Source organism: Aptenodytes forsteri, unplaced genomic scaffold (genome assembly GCF_000699145.1).
Source record: "Aptenodytes forsteri isolate BGI_AS27 unplaced genomic scaffold, ASM69914v1 Scaffold155, whole genome shotgun sequence".
Taxonomy (NCBI): Eukaryota; Metazoa; Chordata; class Aves; order Sphenisciformes; family Spheniscidae; genus Aptenodytes; species Aptenodytes forsteri.
Genome location: NW_008794446.1, coordinates 2,183,515 through 2,192,227, shown reverse-complemented (window position 1 = coordinate 2,192,227; position 8,713 = coordinate 2,183,515).

The following is an 8,713-nucleotide window of genomic DNA, read 5'->3' as shown; positions in this document are numbered from 1 at the left end:
GAGAATCTCTGCTCCGGTGCCTGGAGCACCTCCTCCCCCTCCTTCTTCACTGACCTTGGTGTCTGCAGAGTTGTTTCTCTCACATATTCTCACTCCTCTCTGCAGCTGCAATTGTACAGGGTTGTTTCCCCTTTATTAAATATGTTATCACATAGGCTCTACCACCATTGCTGATGGGCTCGGCCTTGGCCAGCAGTGGGTCCATCTTGGAGCCGGCTGGCATTGGCTCTGTCAGACATGGGGGAAGCTTCTAGCAGCTTCTCACAGAAGCCACCCCTGTAGCCCCCCCTGCTACCAACACCTTGCCATGCAAACCCAATACACAATGTTACCCATCTAATGGATGAAGGGAAGGCAGTGGACGTGCATTTTTTGCTTTTTATTTTAAAAAAGCTTTTGATACTGTCTTTCATAATATCCTTCTGGACAAAATGTCCAGCATACAGCTAGACATGTACACAATATGTTGTCTGAACAATTGGCTGAAGTGTTGGGCTCAAAGAGTTGTAGTAAATGGGGTAAGATCAGGTTGGCAGCCTGTCATTAGTGGTGTTCCACTGGCTCAATTTTAGGGCCAGTTCTCTTCAATGTTTTTTTCAATGACCTGGACACAGGAGTTGAATGCACACTAAGTAAGTTTGTCAACTGTACTAAATTAGGAGGACCTGTTGACTCCCTCAAGGGTAGAGAGGCCTTACAGAGAGACCTTAACAGATTAGAGCGCTGGGCAATCACCAACCGCATGAAATTTAACGAGGACAAATGCCAGATTCTGCACCTGGGATGGTGTAATCCTGGGTGTATGTATACATTGGGGGACAAAAGGCTGGATTGCAGCCCTGCAGAAAGAGAAGTTTTGGTTGATGGTAAGCTCAATATGAGTCAACAATGTGCCCTGGCGGCCAAAAGGGCCAGCTGTATCCTGGGGTGAATTAGGCACAGTATAGCTAACCAGTTGAAAGAAGTGATTGTCCCACTATACTCAGCATTGGTGCAGCCTCACCTTGAGTACTGTGTGCATTTTGGACTCCACAATATAAGAAGGATATAAAAATATTAGAAAGTGTCCAAAGGAGAGCAACAAAGATGGTGAAAGGACTAGAGGGCAAGACGTATGAGGAGCAGCTGAGGATACTTGGTTTGTTCAGCTTAGAGAAGAGGAGACTGAGGAGTGACCTCATTGGTTTCTACAGCTTCCTCGTGAGGGGGAGCAGAGAGAGGTGCAGATCTATTCTCTCTGCTGTCCAATGATAGGATGTGAGGGAATGGCTTAAAGTTGCATTAGGGGAAGTTCAGATCGGACATTAGGAAAAAGTTCTTCACTGAGAGGGTGATCAAGCACTGGAACAAGCTCCGCAGGAAAGTGGTCATGGCCCCAAGCCTGTCAGTATTCAAAAAGCATTTGGACAATGCTCTTACATATGTGGTTTAACTTTTAGGTTGCCTTGTGTAGAGTCGATGATCCTCGTGGGTCCCTTCCAACTCAGGATATTCTATGATTCTATGAATCCTGGAAATTGGGGTAGGAGAGGAAGCATTTGTCAAGGAAGCATAAAAAATAATTAATTATTTAAAATGACAAGAAATAATTGCATTTTCAAACAAATAACATGGTTTCTTGCCTGAATTTTTCATTTAGCATTTTTAACAATTTCAAACATATGTTTGTTCAGAAAAACGCATTTCTCAAATGCCTAGATATACTAATTAAACACCACTTCCAGCCTGACGTTGTGAGATTGATATGAACTATTTCTACAAATCAGGACACAATGGGAATCTGATTAAAATTAAAAAACCCAAACAACTAAAAAAAAACCCACCCAGCTTGGTCTCTATGAATAGTAAGTTAAATACATATCTCTGTTTTAGAATTCGCTTTATTCTGTATGGTTTGAATCTCTTACACAAAGAATTATAACAGATCTTATTCATTGGTTTATATTTGACAGCATTTATTCTCACAATTTGTTTTATTCTTTTCCCCCAGATGGAATTTAGCGTTGTGTTTTACTGTCAAATTCATTATTTAGTATTTTGTGCTTTGTAGTGTAATGATGTAGAATTTACATCAAAACATTTATTACGTTGACTGCACTGTATTTTCCTCAGTATTATGTATTTCAAACTATTTTTAAGTATGTACGAATGTTGTACGTAAAACCTTTAAAAAATATTCTTTTGTGCTTTCTTATTTGACAAGGGTTTCTTATGAAATCTTCCATTTAGGTGATTGAAAGTGATTTTAAGGAAGAAGTGATTTATTTATACTCATAAATAGTAACACTTCACTTTTTTTTTTCCTAAATTACTTATATTTTCCAGTCCACCCACTTTTGGGATAAGAAGAAAGACTTTTGAGCAGTATACTTTTTTTTTTTTTTCTTATTTAGCTTTACTTTTGGGCTACCCTACCGAGTTCTGGTTATAGTGTAACATGTATTTTCTAAACCATGTGAATAAATTATACATCAAACTAAAATGTCATATTTGATTAAAAAAGAACCTATTCAGACATTATGACTTGCACCCCTTAGTGTGCAAGTAAAGGTTGAAACTGCCATTGTTTGCTTTTAACTAAAGATGCAGAATACGGTCTTTAATTAAACCCTGTTAGGATAGGTTTAGCATTAACAACCTATCGAGACACAGTTACCCAATGATATTTCACAGAAGTGAACAAAGATACTCCCTTATATGAAAAAGGAGGCTCTAGAGAACGTTGCAGTGGGAAAGCTTGATGATTAATGATTGTCATTAAGATATACCCATCGTCTGTATATTGTCCATCTTTATAGGATTCTTCTAGTTGACCTTGAAGGCCTATTCAATCCACCTGAACATATTCTCAAACAAAGCTATTTGTGACATAAAGCTAATACATTTCCAGGCAATAGCAACAGAACAGATTCCCTAGCAGACAGGCAGGAGTGAGCTTGGGAGATAATTCAGCAGCCTCTGTACATCATTAATTTATCACATCCTAGCTGTCCCTTTTCTTGATACAAATGAACCAACCTGCCAACTTAGAAATGGTTTACTACTTTGTCTCATTCTTAGAGTTTTCTATTTGTGTCACAGAGATTATTTGCTCACATACACCTCAGATCTGACTAGGCTAATGAATACCCCAAACCTTTTACAATACACAAAGCCCTTACATTATGTCCCAACTGACTTTACAGATGAAAAAAACTTAAAACTATATTCATGGATACTTGGATATACAGTAGTCCTATTTGTGAAAATCCCAGTTCTATCTCCTCTTTTTTACAACTAATCTTATCCTTCCAGCGTTATGATTCTCAGAAAATGTGGAAGGGAAATAGAATAATTCTTTCCCCCACAGAAAATTCACTGCATTACTGCAGTCAGGATATTCCAAAAATCAAGCCTATGTGGTACACACTCCAGAGGAACAACTGCCTAGGTATTGACAACCACTTTAGCCATTTTACCTCTCCTCTGCTATGTAGCCTGGGTGGTAAACGGTGCATGAAACTGAGCACAGCAGAGCACAAGGCTCAGCAGGGATAAGGAAACTCCCTTTACAATAACTGTGCAGCTACAACAGAGGCCTGTTGTACCCATAAATGTACAACACTGTGCAGACTTTAATATTAGCTTGTTTTGAACCCAAAACAAGCACACTAATATAACTGTACAAGCTAGTAAAACTAGTATTGCCATGCTAGCAACAGACCTTGTGCTAACTGTGCTTTATGCTAATTCTGCAAGGCCCCAGTCTTGGACTTTTAGGCTTGTTACCGACTTGTTATAAGAAATTGCTGTGGGAGGGAGACCTTGATACCAGGTTTTTCATATTAAGATGTACATTTTAAGCCTGGGATAACAGCAAAGGCCTTGAAAATAGGAGCACATGTTGCAAGGAGACACCTGAGAATTACAACTTGCTGATGATCAGCTATTAGACACTGAAAAAGCACAGCCATGAGAGATGGGGGAAAAAAACTACGTCTGTTTTTTTAAAAAAAGCAGCAGCAACTAAGCAATGGAAATGAAACAGTCCACATCAGAATGAGGCATCTGTTCTGACCTGGGAAAATGATTCCCTTTGCCCCTGCCCCAAGTACTGTGCAGCACATAGTCCAGGGCGGAGGCCAAAGGCTGGGAACACTCCAGAAAGTCAAACATCTTACAAAGGGACAAAACCTCGAATTTGAGAGGGTGAGTGGAGCTGAGCACCCACCTATACACTTACTGACTTCAGTTCTGGCTTCTCTTATTGACATGCTTGTGTGCGTGAAGCTGATCATCTTGACCTCGGCAGCTAATACCATCAAGGGCTATAGCCATTAGTGTTAACAATCACCTTGACCTCAGAAACTAAGACCATCAAGGGCTGTCACCATCAGTGCTAACAATATGAGATTAGCCCCAAGGTGTTGTAAGATTTGATTGGTAAGGACTGACTGCTTTGATTACATAGCGATAATGACTGAAAATAAGAACTATTAGCATAGAGTATGTTGTTAAGGAATTTCAGTCTTGCAAAGGTTTATTTTAGAGTTCAAAACTACTTTGATCTACCAGTCTTCTAATCATTCCCATCACAGAGAACTTTAATTCCCTGGCTGATATATATATACATATACATGTACACATACATACATATCCAACTATAACAGTTTAATCTCCATGAACTACAGTCAAAATGAAATCTTTCAATGTTCTAACTCAATGAACTGTAGAGAGCTAGGCATATTTGATCACAAAACTGTAAGACTATCTTATCTTTGAAAATTTGAGCTCAGGAAACCTTAATATTTAAATATAAGGCTTGGCTCAGCCGTTCCCAAGTCTGGCGAAGTGGGACGTAACGGGAAACTGCCCAATAAACTCTTTTTCTTTTACTTAGGTGTGTTTTCATTTTATCTATCAAGGGATTGTCATTCTGTATTTGTGAACTAGCACTCTGAATTAATCAATTTCTTTTGAATGGACAAGTAATGACTGCTGTTGAGAAAATGCACTATAGTTTTGTCTTTTTTTGCATGCATTTGCATGGCATGTTCGTATATACGTGCTGTGTATTATGAGACTTTCTATAAAGATTTTATTTAATATTGCTTAGATTTGCAGTAAGACTTTATCAGCAGTCAGAAATTCATTCATCTCATTGACTTCACTGCATAGCAGTCCAGCATCAGGGAAAGGCACCTACACTTCAGAGGTAATTCAAATATTAGAATTACATTCTTCATATTCATCTGTCATCATTTATTATCACCTCTGTATCTGTAGTGCGTTGTGAAATGCCCCTTGCCATCCAGAGGTTTGCTAGGCTGAATGCTTAAGAAATAATGAACTGCTTTAAAAATACTTTTGGGATTGATTTATTGTAATATTCACACAAAGTGGCAAAAGAGGAGAGGAAGATAGAAAATGAAGTGATTAATTATGTGCACTTCAGAGGTGAAAGATCTTATTTTCATCATCTAATTGTTGCTTCCACACAGTTTGAAAAAGGCTTTTAAACTGGATCTAAACAAAGATACATTTCTGACTAGATAAAGGTTTTGTCTTTCAAATATTTTATGCTTTTCTATCATGCTAAGTAGTCTGGTGTTCATGGGTGTGGTGTGCTCAGGCTGAGATTTGGGCATCTCTCTTGTATAGATGGGTGCAGAGTCACTTAGTTTTAAATGTCTGTGAAGTAGATATTGAAATCTTGGGTAGTCTTCCTAAGTTTCCTGAATTCCCTGTACAGCCAAAAGAGAGGCAGTAATTTTATTCTAAATTAAAAGTTTAAAACAGGTCAGATGACCAGCACCCTTCACAAGCCTATTTCTCTGTATTGGAAGCATTATGTTGATTAAGCCAGATATCTATGCTGCAAGTAATTTTTTCCAAATGTAGGTGAGAAGATTGTTACGCCACCTGTCAACATAAGTACACCTTATCAATGCTAAGTCCATCACATATCTTACAATTTATTTCTCCTTTTCTGCACATTGCAGAGCTGATGCTTCCCAGCACTATATAACCTACAATGTTTCCGCTGGCTTTTTCTGCATTTTGCTGCTCTCTAGCCTTCAGTTACTGGCTTAGATGAAACATTTAATATGCCGTGACACATATTGGACAGGCAAAATGGAACTAATGGTTTGATTCACATCATTTGTATATTTTTCATGAATTAATTAGGCCTGTGAAAACTGATACGGAAGCTGGAGAGAACTCCATTAATGCAGGGGTACAGGAGACTAGAGCGGGGAAAAACACTTTGAAATCAAGCTGATTTGTTTCTAATAAATATTTTGTTCTGACAAGGGGCCATTTTGAAGTCATCTGGCATGTAGTTCTGATTGCCAAGGACTTTAGATAGACAAACTCCACAACAAAAATACAATAGAAAGACTCATTTTTTTGCATACTTGTATCTGTGTTTATTTCCTTAGGAAATGGTACAGCCATCTTGTACACATTCACCGTTACCTCTGAAGATTGTTAGACACTGGAAGAATTGTGAGCCTGAATAAAAGTCCTCAAAAACCAGCATGTCAAATTTCTTGCACTTACATTATGATTAAAATCCAACAGAAACAGACTGTTCTTTGAGGTGTCAGCGTGACTAAGGAAGAAAAAATGCCATTGAGAAGAAGGGTTAACATGAAACAGCACACTGCTTTTACAGGTTCTGTTAAAGAACAGACCCTAGGTGAACCAAGACAAAGCTCTGAATCAACGCTTGCCATTAGATCCTAGATGAAAAGGGAGTGGAAAACCAAAATGCTGATCTTTCCAATGCCAAAAAATTAAAGGTTCTGAGCCAATAAGGTAGGATCTTGCACCCACATGGGTGTTTGGGTGCTCTCTATAGATAATTGGATTTGGCTGCCTCAGAACAGGCAGGTGAGCCACCAATTTTCCTGCCCAATATGTGGTAGTCAGGACTGTGAGGAAATATTTCATTTGCCTTGGTATTCACCCTTGGACCTTTCTTGTGGATCTTAAAGTGTACTCTCTTCCTTTTCAAATGAATCAAAGGTCGCTCTTTTAAAACCTGATCTGAAATGTCACAGCTGCCTTTTCCACAGTAGCTCAGGTGTTATAGCACTCAGAGAAGATGGGCAGACCAGCATGGATTCCCTCTGCTCTCTGAGATATTTTTAGTCCACTTTTCTTTCCTCCTCACTGACTGATCTCCTTACCAGGCTACCTGGCCCAGGAGCATTTTTCTCACTTTCCTCTGAAACTGAGACACTACTTGAAAACATGACTTGAGACAGAGAAAAGAGCATGAGGGAACATTATCCTCTGACTGAGGTGCTTCCCGTGAAAGAGAGACGTGGGTTATTTTCCTAGCTTGAAGGGTTCAAAGACATTTTATGATGCAGGCACCATATAGTAAGCATGAGTTAAGTACTTAATGGCACAGCCATTAAGTCTAATTGGGGCAACTCTGGGCGTATACAGAAGCAGGCTACAGTAGCTTGTGAAATGAAATGTTCAAAAATAAACAATAATATAGTTTTTAAGCATCTCTAGGGTTAAGCAGATGCTGCTTAGCAGTTCTCAGGATCACTAGGGGCCTAAATTCTGCCGAGTCTTTCTTAAGGCACATAAGTCCTTTTTTGGATCTGTCCCTTAGCTTCATCCAGATTTCTTTCAAAACTAATTTATTTATAGCTGTCCATTATGACATATGACATACTGCACAAACATCAAGTCACTTGGATGGGCATATGCTACATATTTTCCCACTTTGACTTGAGGAGGAGAGAGTAACAAATTGACTTGAGGAGGAGAGATTAACAAAAAATTTACAAGTTTATAAAAATTGCAGACAGAGTAGAATTTATGTGATGTGCAGGCAAAAATCCCAATGGGTTTCTCCTTCCATATACTTCAAAGGTCTAATTTGAGAGAATTACTCTATTGACCGTTTCTAGGAAATTCTTCCTAGGGATTAATTTTTGAATGTTAAAGAAACCAGGTTTATATATATTTAAAAAATACTGAGCTTAAAAATAGTCATATATATTCAGACCTGTAATGTGGAAATATAGGTTGCTGATGTTACCTTTTATTCTAATAAAGTGTTTAATTTTGCCAGTTCAAATATCCCTTGCAGTATTTGTACACAGAAAGGAGCAATATTATACCAGTTAGAGAGAATGTTCAGGCTGGAAAGTGAGTAGCTTATTTTCAGAACCCATATTTAACCGGTCTAGTCAAGTGGTCTGTGTGGTACATGGGGAACTGGCTGACAGGCCGCACCCAGAGGGTGGTGGTAAATAGGTCCTTTCCAACTGGCAACCTGTCACAAGTAGGGTGCCCCAAGGATCGATATTGGGCCCAACTCTGTTTAATATCTTCATAAGTGATCTGGATGATGGGATCAAGTGTACCCTGATGAAGTTTGCCGATGATACCAAACTGAGTGGGGAAGCGGACACCTGCAGGAAGACCTGGATAGGCTGGAAGAGTGGGCTAACAAGAACCTTACGAAGTTCAACAAAGACAAATGTAAGGTCTTGCACCTGGGAAAACATAATCCAGGAGTGCAGCACAGGCTGGGATCTACCCGGCTGGAGAGGAGCTCTGTGGAAAGGGACCTTGGTGGACAACCAGCTCAGTATGAGTGAACAGTGTGCTGCTGCGGCAAAGCAAGCCAACAGGATGCTGGGTTGCATCAACAAGGGCATCACCAGCAGAGATAAAGAAGTCATTATCCCACTCTACTCAG